The sequence below is a fragment of the Lutra lutra genome, chromosome X (assembly GCF_902655055.1).
Source record: "Lutra lutra chromosome X, mLutLut1.2, whole genome shotgun sequence".
Classification (NCBI taxonomy): Eukaryota; Metazoa; Chordata; class Mammalia; order Carnivora; family Mustelidae; genus Lutra; species Lutra lutra.
Window position 1 is genome coordinate 31,971,307 of NC_062296.1, and position 20,374 is coordinate 31,991,680.

General features: G+C 39.2%; 1 protein-coding gene across 1 annotated transcript in view; it reads right to left on the reverse strand.

The window, feature by feature from the left end:
• Positions 1 to 19,394, reverse strand: part of HTR2C (5-hydroxytryptamine receptor 2C) — a 295,033-nt gene extending 275,639 nt beyond the window's left edge. Inside the window, exon 1 of the mRNA XM_047716648.1 lies at positions 18,847 to 19,394. The gene's annotated coding sequence lies outside the window, so the exon portion shown is untranslated. The remainder of the gene's footprint in view (positions 1 to 18,846) is intronic.
• Positions 19,395 to 20,374: the final 980 nt, after the last annotated feature.

Consider the following 20,374-nt stretch of genomic DNA (forward strand, 5'->3'; position numbering starts at 1 on the left):
TTTCTATCATCTCTATTTTTGTTACTCAATTTTTATTTTAATACCACAAAATCAATAAAAAGGAAAGCATCCTCAAAGTACTCCTGTTCAAAATCAATTGATTTCAGAAAACTTTAGTTTCAAACACTGGAAAGTTCCATTGCCAGTCCATTTCTTTCATTTTTCCCATTCTATCCAATCAACACTTGCCAAACTTGATGATTCTTTCCAGAAAGGAAGCTTTTACATCAGAAAACTTTTAGGTGTGTGTTATTTGCAGTTGAATGCCGTTAAGAAGCGGTTGATTCAAGCTTGCCATCTGTTTTTGTTTTTTTTTTTTGTTTTTTTTTCCCCTAAATATCTAATATGGAACACAATTCCTTAAAATTACATCTATTCAGATGATTTTATTTATTTATTTTTTTTCAGCATAACAGTATTCATTATTTTTGCACCACACCCAGTGCTCCATGCAATCCGTGCCCTCTACAATATTCAGATGATTTTTATGAAGCAAAATTGTCTTTCATTCTTTTCTTTTTTAAATAATTTTTTATTATGTTATGTTAGTCACCATACAGTACATCATTAGTTTTTGATGTAGTGTTCCATGATTCATTGTTTGCATGTAACACCTAGTGCTCCATGCAATACATGCCCTCCTTAATACCCATTACCAGGCTCACCCATTCCTCCACCTCCCTTCCTTTTAAAACCCTCAGTTTGTTTCCCAGAGTCCATAGTCTTTGATGGTTCTTCTCCCCTATCTGATTCCACTCCCCCTTCATTTTCCCCTTCCTTCTCCTAATGTTCTCCATGCTATTCCTTGTGTTCCACAAATAAGTGAAACCATATGATAATTGACTTTCTTTGTTCGACTTATTTGACTTAGCATAATCTCTTCCAGTCCCGTCCATGCTGATACAAAAGTTAGGTATTCACCCTTTTTTTTTTTTTTAAAGATTTTATTTATTTCTTTGACACAGAGAGAGAGATCACAAGTAGGCAGAGCAGCACAGAGAGAGCAAGGGGGAAGCAGGCTCCCTGAGCAGAGAGCCTGATGCGGGGCTCCGTCCCAGGACCCTGTGATCATGACCCGAGCCAAAGGCAGAGGCTTAACCCACTGAGCCACCCAGGCGCCCCGATGGCTGAATAATATTCCATTGTGTTTATGGACCACATCTTCTTTATCCATTCATCTGTTGAAGGGCATCTTGGCTCCTTCCACAGTTTGGTGATTGTGGACTTTGCTGCTATGAACACTGGAGTACATATGGCCCTTCTTTTCACTACATCTGTATCTTTGGGGTAAATACCCAGTAGTGCAATTGAATAAGATAGACTCAAAGGTCAATTTTTATCCGGCCTCTGTCTCACATCAGCAAATATTCAGTGTTTATGTATAATCAGAATGATGCAAACTTTTCTATTTGAGATGACTCTTTTTAAATCATTGATACTAACACCAAACCACACATTCCAGTAGCTCTCTGGTGGGGAAAGTGTCAAGTCTCTAAGCATCCAATAAATGACCAAGTAGAAGAAACTCTATGCTTTCTTTATTATGGGGCAAAAATTGTGTTCAAAACTTCATTTTAGCTCCTCCATTCACAGTTGATATTTATTACATGTTATTTGGTGGGGGAATCTGTACGTTGTTATGCAAGCTCATAACTTCCTCTCAGGCTTTTTTGTTTTTTTAAATTATACTGCCATATATATAACTGGTGATTTTCATTAAAAATTTTTAAAGGAAACAAAATTAGAATTCAGTTAAAAACTAGTGAGATTCTAAATACTCTATAGGCTTTGCTCTGAGTAGCATTTGGAAGTTGGTCCTTAAAATATTCTTAGATTGCAGGTGGATTTTTTGGTATGTTTTATTTTTACTAAAAAACCCAGTTAGTCACAATATTTATGCAACTATAAGTGACAAGCATCACTGTAAAAATCACAGGAAAAACTCCGTGCAAAACATATTATCAAAATACCAAAAGAAAACATTTTAAAGTTATAGACATGCATAAAAGGGGAGCTTTAAACTTTGACATTAGTAGGTTTTGCATTCAAAATGCAGATGCCAGGTTTAAATTTGAGCTTGTTAAATTATGATAATATATAACTATTATGTATGAAATTAGATGAAAAGAGAACCATTTATTACAAGAGTGGAATGGAATTTTATGGAATCTGTACTCAAACATTTCCTGTGTTACTATGGCTGCCTTTTTCTCCTAGTAAATGTGATTTGGGGGAACTTAAGGTTAATCTGTCTGGTCTTTTTCTTATTGTTTATTGAGAGTTTATCATGAGCTAGATTCTATGTATATATTATACATTACGTCCTTAGAACAATCTTGCAAGGCACAAATTATCCTCATAAATGGGAATGCTCAGACTCTAAAACCTATTTATTTATTTATTTATTTATTTTAAAGATTTTATTTATTTATTTGACAGACAGAGATCACAAGTAGGAAGAGAGGCAGGCAGAGAGAGAGAGGAGGAAGAAGGCTCCCTGCCGAGCACAAAGCCAGATGTGGGGCTCCATCCCAGGATGCTGGGATCATGACCTGAGCCGAAGGCAGAGGCCTTAACCCACTGAGCCACCTAGGCGCCCCCCTAAAACCTATTTAAACTGCTCTTCAAACTATTCCCCAAACTTATCTTAGAACACTTACTTACTGTCTAGTAAACAGCATATAGATAACAATATTAACTAATATTGACTAAACATAATAAATAATACTCCTCATCTAATCTTAAATTCCATCTTCAAAAGCTTTATTTTTACATACTCCAAAAGCTCTTAATCACAAAGACCTCTAATTCAATAATCTGTGCTAGTTTTTTAAATATTCTGATCCATTTCTAGCATTTTCCTGTTTCTTTTCCAATTACTCTTATTAGATATCATTTTGCACACTTTTTCCATCTTTATTCTTATTAGTAAATAATGATTCCCTCACCTTTAAAAATAAACTGAAATCTTTGAAGATACACACATACTTGATTTGCAGAAGTTGATATGTGACTGGTACCTCCTTGTTTTCCATTTATTTCATTCTTTGCAAATATTGCCAGTGACTATGTAAATGTTACACAAAGAGTATATTTTGGACATGCACGTTTGGCATATTTTTTAGACTTAAGGATGTTAATCAAGGTGCCATGGGAAACGTATACCCAACCTCTTGAGTGAGACAGACTTGGGCTTGATTCTTGGCTCCTCCTTGCATTAGTTACGTGTCTGGGCACATGGCTTAAATTCACTGTGTCTCCGTTTCCTATTTATTATGGCTGTTGTGAAAATTACATGAGGGAATATATATACTTTGTCAAAAAAGCTGACTAGGATCAGGGGGTGGGGTCTCAGTATTTGTTAATTCCTTTCCCTTCATCTCCCCTTTTTACAAGGGGTATACACAACTTCTTTACTGAACCACATCCTGCCTCAGAGAGTCTGCTCTGCATTTCCTAGATGAAATGGTAAATATAAGTAACAATTTCAGTAAGTCTGTAGTTTAAAAGTTCTTACAAGAAGTTGAATCAATAGAAAATTGAAATCACTCAACAAAACCTACATTGCAGATTCTCTTGGGCTATGCATTTTCCTTCTGGTTACTGTTTCTGCCAGGGCACAATCCACATGAAAGTTAATGGTTTAAAATTTGCTTATGAGATATGTGAATGTTTCAGCTTGGTTTCAAATTAATCCAGAATACGCAAGGCACACATGCAAGTGAATAATAGAAGAAGGATCACAAAAGTAAACAGACTTCATTCTATAAAATACTTTATATATATATATATATATTTTACCTTTTAGATCATACCATTTAACTCATTTGATTGTTTGTGTTATGATCACATCTTTCTCATACTCTGTAATTCACAGATTCATTGTCCTTAAAACCACATGAAGGTCACTGGTTTGTTTCCTTGTAAAAATGACATAATGGATTAAAGCTGGAATTCTGTAGCTGATGACTCACGCCTGCATTTGTACATTTCAAGAGATGTAATTTATAGAAAAGAATCATCCAGCCTTGAGCTGTTTCAGACTTCAGTTGCTCTAGCAAATTAAAAACATAAAGACTAACATAAATAAATGCACACAGCCTGTCAACGGGTCAGTCATCTAATTTGAACCATAAAAAATACTCTTGTCTTTTACACGATTCCTTTACACTTGTGAAAAAAATATACATACATATATATGTATATATAATGTATATCATATCATATACACACAGGGTCTCTTACCTGTATTAGTAAGATAAGAATGAAAGACATAATCTTGAAAGTATTCACATGTACTAATTTTCTGATTATTGAAACCAATAATGTAAGTTCAGTTTCTATTTACTCTGGATTTATGAAGCATGACATGATTCTCAAGGACAGTATGATATAGTCAAAATTTTGAGGGCTTTCATTTACTATGCCACATAGCCTTTATGAGGCAGTAGCCCATGGTGGAGAAGAACCTGATTTCAGATTTAAGAGATTTGGGATCACTTCGTAAGCTTTTTGCCAATAAGTAGCTGTGGGGCCTGGAAAAATCAGGGACCCTCTCTAAGCCTTAACTTATTTATCACTGGAACACAAGCAATAGTAAGTGTGTTGCAAATGTCATCAGTATACTTTAGTTGTATTGATTTGTTAAAGAGCTTAGTGTTAATGTATTGTTTTCATAGTGTCATCCATTTATTTTGGAATTGTGAAGTACTTTGTTAATATTCCTAAAAATAGCAAGCTCTATAAATTATCTAATAATTATGAATGGCTCGTTTGGTATTGAGAATTAATAGTCACTTGATATTCAGACAATTGATTTTATCTGAGAGTTTAATCTACAGCTCATCATTTACTTACTTAATATAAGCCAAGGTATAATTCAGATATCTAAGGGCTTGCTAATCAGAAATAACTCATATGAAAAAAGCAAACAATTCATATGACTCCTACTTGTAAGAAGCTTACTATTTCCACTTGCATTATTCAACTAACTTAATCCATTGCTATACAAACAGAAGGTGCTGAACTCATGTTTGCTAATTTATTTTTTAAGTAAGTTAAGAGCAACAAGGTGGAGCATGAACAACTCCAGACTCACGGAGGTGTTTTTGTTTCTGTTTTTTACAAAAGCATTATGCATCTGAGAAGTTCTGTGAGTCAGTAAAAAAGAGATTTGGTCACGATATGTTTAGATGATAGTGAACAAGGCACTTGAGAGAGTTTATCCGCATTCATATTCCTTCTTTGGGTTTTGGGGCCAAAAAATTTTTTATATCAGTATTTTAATCCCATATAATTTCTTTTTTCTTTTTTTTTTGTCTACTCTATTCGCTGAAATTTCTCTAAGTTTCACTTAACAGTGGCTTTTTTTTTTATTCCCAAATCCTTTACGTAGGGCTCATATATTGGATCTCCAACTGGACTTCAAATTACTGGAGATCACAACTTAAGTGTTGTTACCTCTCCTGGGAGGCCTTGGAGTATGCAGTCAAATGTACTGTTAAACAGAACCCTAGCAACAATTAAATGTAATAATATATAAAGTTGGGGGAGAAAAACTGTTTCATTTTGAAGAATCTGAGAAAAATATTTCCCGAAGCTTTTCACAGTCAACGATCACTGTTTGAACCTCTGTTCTTTTCTCTCTACAACCTTCTCTCCCTTGGAAAGTTCTGAAATTTAGGTAAGCCAGAATAGTATGGATTGGTCCAAACTCCTTTATCTCCAGGCTTGACCTGTCTCCAGACACCCAATATCGTATTTTCAGCTATTCAAAGAACAATTGATGGTGCATGTATATATTTCATCTTGCCAAATAAAATGTAAGTTCCTCCATGGTAGGAAGCACATCATACAAAAAAACGTTCTTTAAATACTGGCTTGACAGTTCTGTGACTCTAAGAAGAAATGCTATATTCTCTGTCATGTTTTTACCATGTTGGTGTAATTCAGCTTCAAAGAAAAATTTTTAAAGTGATGATGATAGAAATCTAAATGAGTATTCAGCTAGATCTGGAGTAGGCTTGAGTGGCACACGTTAAAATCTGGCTGAGGACCAAAGTTTGAATAGTTCCTTTAATAGTACTTTATGTCAACATAAATGGTATAACTTCAGATTCATTAAAGATAGTAATAAAGGAGCTAGATATCATTTTCAGGAGAAAGTAATTAGAAATCGAAAAGAACACAGAAAGGAGTCATGAACAAGGTATAAATGACCTTTCCTATTCTCGTGTCAAACCATCTGTGGTCACCCTCAAAGACTCAAGAGTTCTGAATACAAATACAGCAAATTGAATACTCCCCACAAAAGAAAGGTTCTGATACAGGGGAAAAAAAGATAATATGAAATGTAATTAAAGGCCTCGAGATGACTATCTGCCCACAAATGTCCTTTTCTTTTGAAACCCTTTATAAAGTAATAGCTTACATATGCAATTAAATCTAGGAATATATTAAAGGAAAAGACAATTTGTAATCATAAGGCTCAGTCATAAACGAAGCATTGACAACACTGATTTTCAGCAAGATACTAATGAAATCTTATGGAGGGACTGTAGCTACAGACAGTTTAAACTATCTAAAAATGGTTATGTTTAATTTGTGATTGAGAGCAGTGATGTCTTAAATTTGCTTTAATCAACAAAAGACAAAAAGAAGGAACATTTTCACTCATTTAGTGGTCTTTACAGAATCATTTCAAATTTAGGTTCTGGAGTGAAAGGAAAAGGACAAGATCAAGATCCTAAGTGAGACTTGGCTTTAGATTGTCTAAGGGATTCTTAAGTAGTTGAAGAAGAGTTATGACAATTATCTTCTAGGCTACAAAAATAAACTACATGAGCATTATTATTTGAAGTGGATTTTCAGAACACAAAAGTGCTAGTATTTTCATAGATTGTAGCATTGGAAATGACCTTAGTAATCCATTCAGTCTGATTTACTTTTTTAACAGGTAAGAACATAGAGGCTGATAAAAGACTAGAATGCAAGTCATTTAACTCTAAATTTGTACTCTAAAAACCTTTCCCCACAGTGCTCATGTGCTCTTACATATTAATTATTCAGCATATATATATTGAAAGAACCCACAATGTGTAATGGTCTAATGATGTATGCAGAGGGTAGTTGGGGTAAAGGTATAAACATGAATAATAAATAATTTTGTCCTCTGTGATTTCATAATCCAATAGGAAAGATAATGCTCAAATTAAAAAGCGAGATGATATGTATAAAACCTTGAACACCAAGCCTGGCACCTGGGTAACAGAACTTAAACCTAAAAAACAGAAAACAGACAAACAAAATCAGACGCAATACAGTGTGCCATGTAAGTAGCACAATTAATGATGTCCATTTTTGTTCAGATTAGAAATTCAAATTTTACTATTCTTATGTATGTGGGTGTCAGCCTGGATAATTTTTTAAAGATTTTATTTATTTAGAGAGATAGAGAGCATGCACGAGTGGAGAGAGGGGCAGAGGGAGAGAATCTCAAGCAGACTCTCTCCTGAGTGCGGGGCCTGACATAGGGCTCCATCCCATGACCCTGAGATCATGACCTGAACCACAATCAAGGCATTCACTTAACTGACTGAGGCACCTGGGTGCCCCAAACTACAGAAAATTTGTTTTATGACCAGTAGCCCCTTTATACAAAATCATAACACATTTAGTTTTATGTATTATATCTTGGCTTTATAATCTTCATAATGACCTTAGTCCCTTCCATAACCCCAACTTAATTAAACAGTACATCTTTCTCTGAATTAAGAATGTGACTGTTTACAATTATTTCCTAATGTGGCCCATTACCTGGAGTTCATTACCTCATGACCCACCTTGCGGTCTTTTTATTTCACCTTGACATTTGGCATCTGGTCGCTATTAACCATACAGATGATTTGCCCAGAAGTTGGGCAGCGTGATTTTGTGGCACTGTGCTGCGCATGGGCGATGTGCAAGATTCAAACATGTGCAAGGCTCTGAAGTGATCCGTAAGGCACTAACCCAGAGATTAATAATCCCATTATAATCATCATGGGAATGAAAAGGGTGAAACTTTTGAGTAGTATTTGGTAAAAATAATTTAGAAGCTATATTGATGGATTTAACTGAGAATACATGGAGAAAGGTGATCCAACAATGACTCCAAGGCAGAAAGAACTAGCATTATTTCAAATTTCATGAAAAAGTAATGTGGGAGGAGGGATAGAGTACTTTTTAAACTTCTAACAATGTAAGTGTGTTGTGCAACAGAAATAAATGTACTTGGGCTCCTGGGTGGCTCAGTAGGTTAAGCATCTGCCTGCCGTTTAGGTCATGATCCCAGGGTCCTGGGATAGACTCCTGCATTTGGCTCCCTCCTCAGCGGGGATCCTGCTTCTCTTTCTGTCCCTCCCCCTGCCTGTGCTCTCTCTCTTTCTCTCTCACAAAAATAAACAAATAAAAATACTTAAAAAAAGAAAGAAATGTACTTTTATTTGATCTTGTGGCTTCATCTAAATCAAGAGACTCAGAATATCAATTATAGATATGAACACATTTGATGTTGTCTATACCATAAATTGCAGAACTGTATTATTATTATTATCATTATTATTATTTTAGAGAGAGAGAGAGAGAAAGATAGAACACAAGCAGGTAGGAAGGGGCAGAGGGAGAGGGAGAGAGAGAATCTCTAAAGTCCAATGAGACGTTAAGTATACAGTAGACCCTCAACAGATACTTGCTGAAATTCCATAATGGTTACAAGCTTTTTTTTTTTTCTTAAAGATTTTATTTATTTATTTGACAGAGAGAGATCACAAGTAGGCAGAGAGGCAGGCAGAGAGAGAGAGAGAGAGAGAGAGGAGGAAGCAGGCTCCCCGCTTAGCAGAGAGCCCGATGCGGGGCTCGATCCCAGGACCCCAGGATCATGACCGGAGCTGAAGGCAGAGGCTTTAACCCACTGAGCCACCCAGGCGCCCCTGTTACAAGCTTTTTAATCACCTTCATTATGTAGTTGGCTAATTTGACAGATAAACACGGATCATGAGTTTTGTCAATTGGCTTACAAAACATTTAGATAATGGGCTGAGGTTTGGTAGTAGAAGCAGGAAAAGTTGAGGTAGATCATTATCCAATGAGAGGAAGATAATGAACATTCAAACTAAAGAATCAGCACGTGTTACCTTAAGATTTTGGAAAGGAAGAGTCATTGTATCAGACAGAAAGTGTAACAGTGGTTGCCCAGGGTTTGGGCTGGAGGGGAAATTGTTTGGAGGGTATAGAAGCTTCAGTTTTACAAGATGCAAAGAGTAACAAAAATGGTTGGTGGCAGGGTGCCTGGGTGGCTCAGTGGGTTAAAGCCTCTGCCTTCGGCTCAGGTCATGATCCCAGGGTCCTGGGATCGAGCCCCACATTGGGCTCTCTGCTCAGTAGGGAGCCTGCTTCCTCCTCTCTCTCTGCCTGCCTCTCTGCCTGCTTGTGATCTCTCTCTCTGTCAAGTAAATAAATAAAAAATCTTAAAAAAATGTTTAAAAAAATGGTTGGTGGTGATGGTTGCAGAGCTGCAGAATGGTTAAGAAGTTGACTTTTGGGGTGCCTGGGTAGCTCAGGGGGTTAAGCCTCTGCCTTCGGCTCAGGTCATGATCTCGGGGTCCTGGGATCGAGCCCCACGTTGGCTCTCTGCTCAGCGGGGAGCCTACTTCCTCCTCTCTCTCTGCCTATTTGTGATCTCTGACAAATAAATAAAATCTTAAAAACAAAACCAAAAAAAAGAAGTTGACTTTTATGTGCATTTTATGACAATAAAAATCATTTAAAGAAAAAAGAAGTAACCATCCTAATATCTTACAAAGGGAAGAAAGAGTCATTATATCCACAAGAAGTTTTTGGGCTTACAGTTCTACCATCTTCATCAATTCTATTCATTTGTTTATAATGATTTTCTAAGTAGGAATAGAAACAAAATGAGGAGACGAGAGAAATAAGTCTATGAAGAAATCAGTTCATTTATGCTTTCTTAAAACTTGGTTTAAAAAAATTTTGTTGGAGAGATACCAGATCCTTCTTGTTTTACTTCCACCAAGAATAAAATCACCAAATTCTCTCTGTATCTATTTTAGACTGACATTACATTTAATAATGTGAGATATGAGAATATTAGCCCCTTGGGAATCTGTGACTAACAAAACAAAAAAGAGAATCTAAAACAATCTAACCACAAGCCACTAAACATTAAAATATTTTAACTGTTTTTCTAATCTAAAAATTTAAAAAACCTAAGAGTCATGATTTTACCACTCATAGCAATTCATTAATAGTAACCTCTGATTTCCTATTATAAAAACGAGGTAATAAAGCTCTTATTTACAAATTTATTTGTTGCAAAGGCATTTGGGAATTGTTATTTTATTTTTTTAAAGATTTTACTTATTTATTTGACAGAGAAAGAGATCACAAGTAGGCAGAGAAGCAGGCAGAGGCAGAGGGGGAAGCAGAGCAGAAAGCCCAATGTGGGGCTCCATCCCAGGACCCTGAGACCATGGCCTGAGCCGAAGGCAGAAGCTTAACCCGCTGAGCCACCCAGGTGCCCTGAGAATTGTTATTTTAAAAAGAAAAAGTTCTGCTCCACTCTGAACCATCAACTCATACCACAAAATGAGTGTAGACCTTTGAGGTTACTAATTAAAAACTAAAAAACAAGGGAATGCTACAGCCAGAATATGGAATTGATCCTAATCATTGATCATTACCTTTACCAGATATGTATGTGGCCAAAAGAATAGGGTCTCTCTTTCTCTCCTTTATATCTATCATCTATTTTATAAAATATTTATATATATTTATAGTTACGTATTTCACTGTGAATGAACTGAAAAATTAAAACTGCATAAGATAGGGCTAAGCTTTAGTTGTAAACTAGGTTAAGAAGATTTATAATTTCTTAATTGTTCTAAAATGTGTTGAGAGAGATGACATGACATCATTTTAGAGAAAACTGTTATTCTGTTAGATGCTTTGGGTTCTTAAGTTTTATTGACCAGATGTGCTAGAAATTCTACTCTATTTTTTCCTTCATTTTCTTTCACCTTTAACTACTGGAACATACATTCCAAGGAGGATGGATGGATGGATATATAGATATAGATATAAATATAGATCTAGATTGAGGAGTTTGCTGTATATGTGGGCTGGTCAGCAAAAGCTTTATGCAAGAGGTGGGGCTTAAACCAGACCTTGAAGACCAGGCAGAATTTAGATAGGTTTGGGAGGGGGAGTACCAACCATAGGACTGAGCCACCCAGGTGCCCTGAGAAATAATTCTTAATGACCCTTCTGTTCCTTCCAGTCTCAGAACTCTAGGATTTCAATTTTTCTGTTCAATTTCTATGTAGGCAACTGTATATAAAGGACTAAATTTGAATGGCCTTTGTTGTGGTGTCACATATAGGACAAACCACACACACTTTTGTGTCCAACTTACTGTCATGACACCTTTTTCCAGTCACTCTCTGTACATACCAGCATTATTTCCCTGATTTTATTTCAATCTTTAAATGGTTTCTGTAAGTCCCCTGTCCCTCAGTCCCTCAGCATTAAAAGGACTTACTCGTTAGCTTTACTTTTTTCTTGATAACTGAATTTACAGATGAAATGTCACATGCCTATCTTACTACTTTGTCAAACAGCATATTAATGATTAATGGACACTGTCAGTAATAATATCCTCATTTTAACAGGCAAATCTGTTCTATCCAAAGACTAATGGCTACAGTATGAAAGATAAATTAGCCAATTCCTAAGCAGAGACAGTAGAGTTTCCTGCTTAACAGCATCATCTCTGGAATTAGAACTGCCACATCTCAAGCTTGGTTTTGGCTAGTCAGTTAAAGTGGACTATTTAACCTCTTTGTGGTGCCTTAGTTTCCCCATCTGCAAATTGCGGATATTAGTTGTACTTTCTCCTAGGGTAATTGTGATGCTTATACATGTGAAAACATGAAAATCTCTTAGAAATCTGTAGTACATCGTAATTTTCAATAAACAACCACTATTCCTGTCATCTTTTATACCTCTTTTGTGAAGAATAATTACGTGCTAACTTGGGCAAGTCTTCCTACCTCGATTATAGGAAGCTGTACCTGAAAGTATTACGACTTTGATTAGTGAGATAAAATGAGAGATACTTGAGTTTAAAATACACTTATAAAAATTTTGAACACTGTGACATTTATTCATAGGCATTCACTAATGACTTTAAAGACAACAGTCATTTTTTTTAGAAAACTGAAAAGATAAAGAGAACCCTAGTCAGAGTGGCCATTCCTATTCTTCTCTAGATATTGACATCACCTTTGGTTTGGGTAGTGTTTAATTTTTATTTTAAACATTTTTATATTGAACCTACTCTCCCACATCCTGCATTATAATGTTGATTCAACTCTGAATGCTTACCCTCCCCTCCTTACTCCCAATCAAACTGCTTGAATTTTCTTTGGAAGGCCACATTCACTACTCAGTTTTATTCTTTCCAGGCTCAGCCAGCCGCTTTGTACAGTAGTTCATGCTGCACCAAGGTGTCTTGAACTAACTCTCCATTTCCTGATTCCTCTATAGCTCACTCCTTTTTATCAGAAATCTATTCCCTTTAGTGTCCACCAGAGGATACTTTGTTTTTATAGCCCTGCACTGAATAATGAGAAACATGTTTAAGAATGTGGGGCAGGTGAAGTGGTCTTTGCTGACTACCTATATACTCTCAACATTGTTCCATGTGCCAAAAGAAACTCTGATAGAGGAGTATCATTGGGGATGGAATGGGGAATAGGCTCATGAGACTACTTAATGGAAAATGGGTCAGAAGGCAAGTGTATTTATTTTAATAACTAACTTGAAATGTATTAATAATAGTAGTCTGTTACAAAGGATCCATTTTTATATAAAGAAGGTTAAAGAAGCTGGTATGTGGAAGGCAAGGAGACAAAAAGAACCATGTAAGATAATGCAAAAAAGAAAAGACCCTATGGGGTGCCTGGGAGACTCAGTCAGTTAAGCATCTGCTTTCAGCTCAGGTCATGACCCTCTGGTTCCTGGGATGGTGTCCTGAGTTGGGCTCCCTGCTCAGCAGAAAGCCTGCTTCTCCCTCTCCCTCTGCTGTTCCCCTGCTTGCGCTCTCTCACTCTCTAACTCAAATAAAGAAATAAATAAAATCTTTAAAAAGAGAGGGAAGACGATATCATGGATGAAATCTTTAGGATATAGAAGAAAACAGGATCCAGTATATAGAGGGAGAAGTTAACTTTGGAGAACAGGGTTCTTATTTTTCAAAGGTAGAGCAAGAGAAGTAAGCACAGAAGTGATAAATGTCTAGAGGCAGAAGAGAGAGAAGCTACTAAAGATGACATCTTCCTTATCCATCTCCTTTGCTTCATTTTCTCTGTGCAGCATGAAAAGTAAAATTGATGAAATTAGGGGATATGGGAGGAAATACCGAAGTTGGCAAGAGTTACAGAGGTGTGGAGCCTGTCTAGGAGTATAGGAAAGGGAGTCAACACATAGACTTGGCATATAAAAGGATTACTGAGTGGTCTTGAGGGCCCAGCTGAGGCTGGAGACTATAAATGTGTAGTTTTGTTAGCTTTCTCCAGTAATGCTCAGAGATCAGAGTTGAAAATAGAGCAGATTAGCCCAAAGGAGTGGAGGTAAAAGGTGGGGCCTGGGAAAGGGCAACGAGGAGTGGAGTGTGGACAAACATCGTGATTGGCATAAGGGTCAGACTAAGAAGGAAATGAAGTGAAACCAAGAGGGTGCCTGGGACATCTTATGAGGTTGAAAAGCAGATACAAAAGAAGCTTGGTGCGGCATGAGTGGATACTGAAAGTCATAATCTGAGCGTAGTATTTCTGAACTTAAAAGTTTAGAAAGTGATGTATTTCGGGGTGTCCACGGGGCTGAGGACAATGGAAAAAAAGAGGTCAAGGAATTATGAGGCTTGACTATTATTCGGCAATCATCATAAATAATGAAGTCTCTAGAAAATGGCAAGATTAAAAATGGACAATAAGAAGAACCAGGTGCCAAAAATTTCAGTGAGGCTGTAGACAGCAAAGACAAGAAAGAAATGCTGAAATGCTGTAAGCATCAATAAAACATCATTTAAATAAAAGTAGAAGAGACTGGTTCTAGTATGCTGGAAGTTAAGAAAAAAATAGAACTGGGAGAGATTCACCTATAGAGTTAAGTCCTTCCATTTGGAAGAGTAATAAGACTCATGAAGTGGGGAGAAGCAGAGGATAAGAATTAATCCATCTCCACTTGAGGGATCTGTTAGGAAGCAGGCAAGCTTCTATGGGAGTAATCCAAGCAGGAAAATTCCAGATTTTGGTTATAGCAAGGAGGTGGAGGAAGTGTTCAGTGAAAAAGCCTAGGATCCTTCCTTTCCAAAAGAACTTTCTGCAATGATCGAGATAGTCTGTATCTGCACTGTCCAATAGGTAGTCACTAGCCACTTGTGCTTGCTGAGTAGCTAAAATGTGGTCTGTGAGACTGAGGGACTGAATTTATAATTTTACTTAATTTCAATTAATTTAAATTTCAATAGCCATTATGTGTATGTAAGTATGTAGTATGTGGTTCTAAAGGCTGTTGACAGCTGTCAATTGATTTATGCTTAGTTATTAATAGGTAATGACAAAAGTAAGTTACCCCTCTAAGTGGATGTTTGTATTTAAAGGAGACAGTGACTGAAACCGGAAACTCCTCAATGTAGAATTTCAAGTGCTGCTGCAAACCGTGAAGGCTACTAATCTGGGGGCCAAATTAATTAGTTAATTAATTAATTAATGCTTCTCAAATTCAATCACGTAACTGTTCCTCTGTGAGCAAAGTTAACGCTAATGAAGAAAATTGACTTTACGAAATGCCAACTATATATACAACATTGTAATAAACAAGTATCTTAGTAAACTGCAGATGGCACAGTCTTAAACACAGCTGAGAGGAGGAAGGATTAGACGGGATGAAGTTGAGATGCTGGGTACAGGGAGGGAAAAAAAAAAAACCATCATAATTGAGATTCCTGCTCGTGTGCATCTTATTTGAACTCCCGCTTTTACTCCATCATTTGTGTATAAAATGTCAGAAATGACTGCCGCAGAGTTGTTGTGTGTGACCATTAGATTCAATCTGCTAGTGACTGGCTAAATAATAGTGCAGCTTAACCTCTTGGTGAGTTTCAATGTTCCTCGTTTAAAATGGAGATCACGGGTGCCTGGGTGGCTCAGTGGGTTAAGCTGCTGCCTTCGGCTTGTGTCATGATCTCAGGGTCCTGGGATCGAGCCCCGCATCAGGCTCTCTACTCGGCGGGGAGCCTGCTTCCCTCTCTCTCTCTGCCTGCCTTTCTGTCTACTTGTGATCTCTCTCTGTCAAATAAATAAATAAAATCTTAAAAAATAAAAATAAATAAAATGGAGATCACGAGGCTGTTTTGCTGCCACGTTGTCAGTATATTTTGAAGAAAACCCCTGATGGATGGATCAACTGATGGAACACTCATTGAGCTGGTGATTGGAGGTTTCTGAGACTCCAGAGTATACAAGTTGTAGATAAAATAACATAGGTATACTGGAGCAGTGACAAATAAATGATAATAATAAACAAATACAGCTTTGTCCAATAACTTAAAAATTTTAAATGCTTAATATCCATGTGCTTCACAATAAGCATATAAGATTAATATATTATTACATTAATGTATAACATACTAACATATGTTCTTATATTACAATAATATATGTTATTAACTCCAACTTACAGTCAGGCTTTCCTGGTTTGCTCATGGCTATCCAGGCTGTTAGTGATACTAATTTACTATTTCTTCCACTAGTCAATGCTAATCTTTATCAGATGCGCTACTAAAATAATCTCAATACAAGCACTATAGATTCTTATTTTGTGAGATATTCCATTGCTATAAGAATTGAGTGGTAAGAGGTTCTTTGATGATAATGCCAAATAGCCAGAAGCTTCTGGAGACATGTTAACCTGGGACTTATTTGCCTGGAGGCTCAGAAAGAGACCACCTTCTTCCATCTCAGAACTTGAGCAATGATTAAGAGTAGCTGAAGATACTTGATGTTAGTTTTGGACAATCTCTCTCTCAAATTTTGTTTTAATTTTTGTGTTTCCCTTGAGTAGAGAGAAATAACTTTGACTTGAAGGAAATAAATGGGATAGTAAAATAAAAGAATTCTTGCTGGCTTCAGATCGTTATTCAGATTTAGGTATTCACCAGCTAAATGCAGAAATATTCCTAAATAATTAAATTACAAATGGTAGTGGTAATCCTGCACATCTCTCATGATTTTAGAATTTATTTTTCAGAGGAAAAATTCACTGCCTGTAAACTGCTGGGGGGTGAGATGCCCATGTTTGCTTAAACCTTTGGTGGATCAGTCCAACACTGTATCAGAGATGCTAGGTTTTTAAGATTTTACTTGTATTGTTAAAGAAATAAACATCTTTTCCCCAGGTAGCCTTGCAAGCACAAAGAAAATACTTTTTATTCCATTGCCATAAGTTAATCTGTAAGAATACCTTGAGAGATGGAAGGGAAAAAAAATCCAATGTTACCAATAAAAAGAGAATATCTAACTCATCGTAGGTCTTGTTATGAAAACCATGTGAAATGTAATATATGTAATGCTTCTGGCTCCGTGCCTGGCATCCAGCAGGTTCGCAAAAATGTCAGCTCTCACCTCTTCCCATGAATTCATACTGCACCAAAGCCTGTCATGTTATTATCTGAAAATATCATCATCCTCATCCATGACAGCTCTATAGATCCCTCAGGAAAGCATAGGAAGGGTTAATAACCTTCTCTAGATTATGCAGATAGAAAAACACTGCCATTGTTGACTGAAGCACCCCAGATCCTACCTTGAAATTGCAATCACAAGCCTTATCCAACTTCGGAATTTCAGGACTTACCTTGGGCTTGTTGCTGTAGATGATAATAGCTAGTAGGGAAGAAATTGCATGGATGAAATAAATAAATATTTTACTTCCTCCCCCAGAGGGTTAGAACATATTTAAGGAATAAAAAAATTAATTATGTATTCTACAACCCACTTTCCCAAAATACAGAAAAAAAACTATTTAATTACCCCCACCCTTGGCAGGGGTGAGGTGTGTGGGGGGAAGGGTGGAGATACCTCTCAAAGATCAAGGTATCAGGGTGCAAAATCATTATACTCTTCCTAAAGGATGATGTTCAAGGTGACTTAAATACTGCCCCCAAAACCCACAATGATTATGGTAGATATCTTCTTTTTCCCCCCTGTGGGGCATGTCAGTTGGCCCTTTTCCTTGTGTCTACACATACGTGGTTAACTACAGAAACACCTTGTTTCTACCGTGTTCATGTTTTGATTGTCAGATTGGCTGATCTGTGGATAAACTTCTTTAACATTGAAACTCTAGAACCCAGATGTCCTTTCGCACCACTGCGTGTGAGGTCACAAATGTCTGCAAACTGGGGAGCTCAGTGGTTACTCACTGCACAGCGTCTTCCTCAACCCCAATCATTTTAGCTAAGTGCTATTCCCCCTAGAGCAAGGTTCCCTTCTTTAGCCTGCCTAAAAGGTATGTGGTGAGGGGCATATGCACTTAGTGGCTCGGCAGCCAGAGGTTTCCTTGGATGGGACTTGTGATGGTAAATATTAATGAAGAAGCAGAGCGGTACTGGCAGATTCTCCACCAAATTAGATATTCTCTAAGTGCCAAATGTCGCCCGCTGAATCTGAGTGGAGGAATGCCGTTGCTTAAAATAAAGGGGTCTTGAACACAATACAAAATGTTGGTCGCCTCAGGTCGCATACTACCCAACCGGAAGCAAAAGGCAAAGGGCACGGCGGAAAAAAAAAAAAAAAAAGAAAGAAAAGAAACAGACACAGGGACACGGTTTGCAATGACGAACTTTATGTGGCTTCAGGAACAGCAACCTGTTCTCACACTTAGCAATTCCGAAGTACACTGTAAGGCTGCTGGTCAGGTTAAACTGAGTTAATGAACCGGAATAAGAGGCAGCACTGGAGACTTCCGCAATCCTCTTCAAAATATAGTGACTTAGGTAAACTAATAAAAAGGCTTGCTGAATGCCCTTATACTCTCCTCTTAAACTTACGTGACCATCAGCAGCGCTGTTCAAATTCAGCCCACAACTGTTAGACCCAGACACAGATCCGCAGTGTTCATCTCCCCAGAGTTACCCGTGTTCACTCAGACCCTCCGAAAACTGGGGTCGGTTTTTAATGAGAACATCATAGAGGATCCTTCGCCCCATTTTGCTCCCACGATCCCAAGCCTTGTGTCCCCCTCCAACCTTCCTGAAATCGGATTTCTTAAAAACGTAGCCCGTATCCTGAATTCAGTTGCACCTTCCGCAGCCAGAACCTCTGCCCAGAGACACCCACGTTCACTCTCCCCCGCCCTTCATTTCTTGAGACCCCCACGCTCGCCTCCTGTTTCTCTCTCAGCAATCAGGGCGCTGGATTCTCGAGACCACCCCCTCCCACTCCCCGCCATCCGCCCAGCGCCTTCATCTCCAGTCCCCGCTTCCCAACCTCCTTTGAGGTTTCAATGCCCCTCCCGTGGAACTAATAACCTCTCTCCTCCCAGAGACCCCCGAGTCCGTGAGCTCGCGTTCAGAGTCCTTCCCTACCCCCCGCTCCCCACCTCCCTCTCGGACCAGCGCAGTTCTGCAAGCTGCAACCATCCGGGACCTGTCCCCGCTCCCCACCCCATCCCCCGCCTAAACCGTTAGGGTCTTGGCTATCGATGCAGCTCGGGGCTCCAACTTACCACAAGCGTCCGGGAGGAAGACAAGGCAACGGTCGCCGCGGCGGCAGCTAAACGAGAAACGGACCCGGCTGCAATCGCCCAGCGGAGCCCGCGGCAGTCAGTGCGCTGCGCTGCGCTGCGCGCCGCAATCTCGCGCCTCGGCAGAGGGAGGGACGGAGGGAGCTCGGCGCGATAGTAAGCACCGGCGAGTCGACCTCCTCTGGGCGACCGTGCGCCCCCGGACAGGTTTGGCTGGTTTTGCTCCACTATCTTACTCTAGCTTAGTAACTGACCACCTCCAGCATCTCTGCACTATTCGCGTCTTCTTTCTTCTTCGATGGCCCCTAACTAACTACACTACTCTAAACGGACGAAGGCCATCACGCGAGCGCCACGACGATCTCGACGACTCCGACGACAACGGTGTGCAAGAAGGAAGAAAAGTTCATATGCAATCGCAGGTAAGGGGCGGCAGGCCGATGGAGCAGCCAAGGTTGGCAATCTAGCTGCTCCAAAGGCAGTATCAGAAAGATCGGTGCGCCGTAGGCTGTGAGCTTCCTCGGCGAGCACCAGAGCGCCTACCCCGCGCTGGCGATGCTGCACCGCTCTCTTGGGCCAAAACCGGAGGAGGGGTGGAGCCAAGAGCGACCAATCAGCGCTCAACGTTACACTGCCCCGGGCCTGTTTGGGCCGTTTCTTAGTGCATCTGGAACCTGCTGGCAGGGGGCGCGAGACCCCATGGTGGTGGTGGTGGCGGTGGTGATTAACTTGATTTATGAGGCCTGGAGACTGGTGGGGGTACCGGGGTCACGGGGGGGGGTCTGTCTCAAGAATGCACCCTTAAAAATTGAAAAAAACACTCTTCCCAAACACACACACACACACACACACACACACACACACACACCCTTAACATTTCCTAAGTCTCAGAAGTTCTACCAAGCTTTGAAACTCCCTCGGAGGTTCCGGGCTCCAACTCCTAACCCCTTTCCCCAATTGGAGCAACTGAGGCATTCACAAGGTCAAGCACATTTAGTGAGCAAAGGCCGAGGTTCTTGGTCCCTCTTTCCCCTTTGTCCCTAACCTCAAATGCAGTGAAGGGAGAAAGGAAGACTCTTGGCCTTCATGCCCCAAGAGGGCACAGCTTAGTTTCCTTTTTGACCCCTCAGCCCTCGCTAGGTGCTTAGAAACACAGTTAGAAAGACACCGCCTAAAGGAGGGCAGCTCCTTTGGGTTTCTGAAGTGGGGCTGCACCTATTTCTCTGGTCCAGAGCCTGAGGCCCACAGCCAGTTGGTTGCCCAGTCGCTGGGAGGGCTGCCTTGGCATGGTCAAGACAGCAGGGTAAGGAGGGAATAGCAAAAGCTCCCTTTTGGCAACTTACGGGATGCCTAGCTGCAGCCCCGCAAGCAGAGCTCTTCTCCACTGGCTCCCAGGCGCCACCGGGCAGGTGCCTGCGGTGTCCGGGCTGCCCCGGGAGAAGGGGGGTGGTCGGAGCCACCATAGCCAAGACACCTAGGAGGTACCAAGACCAAACTTAGAGATGGAGAA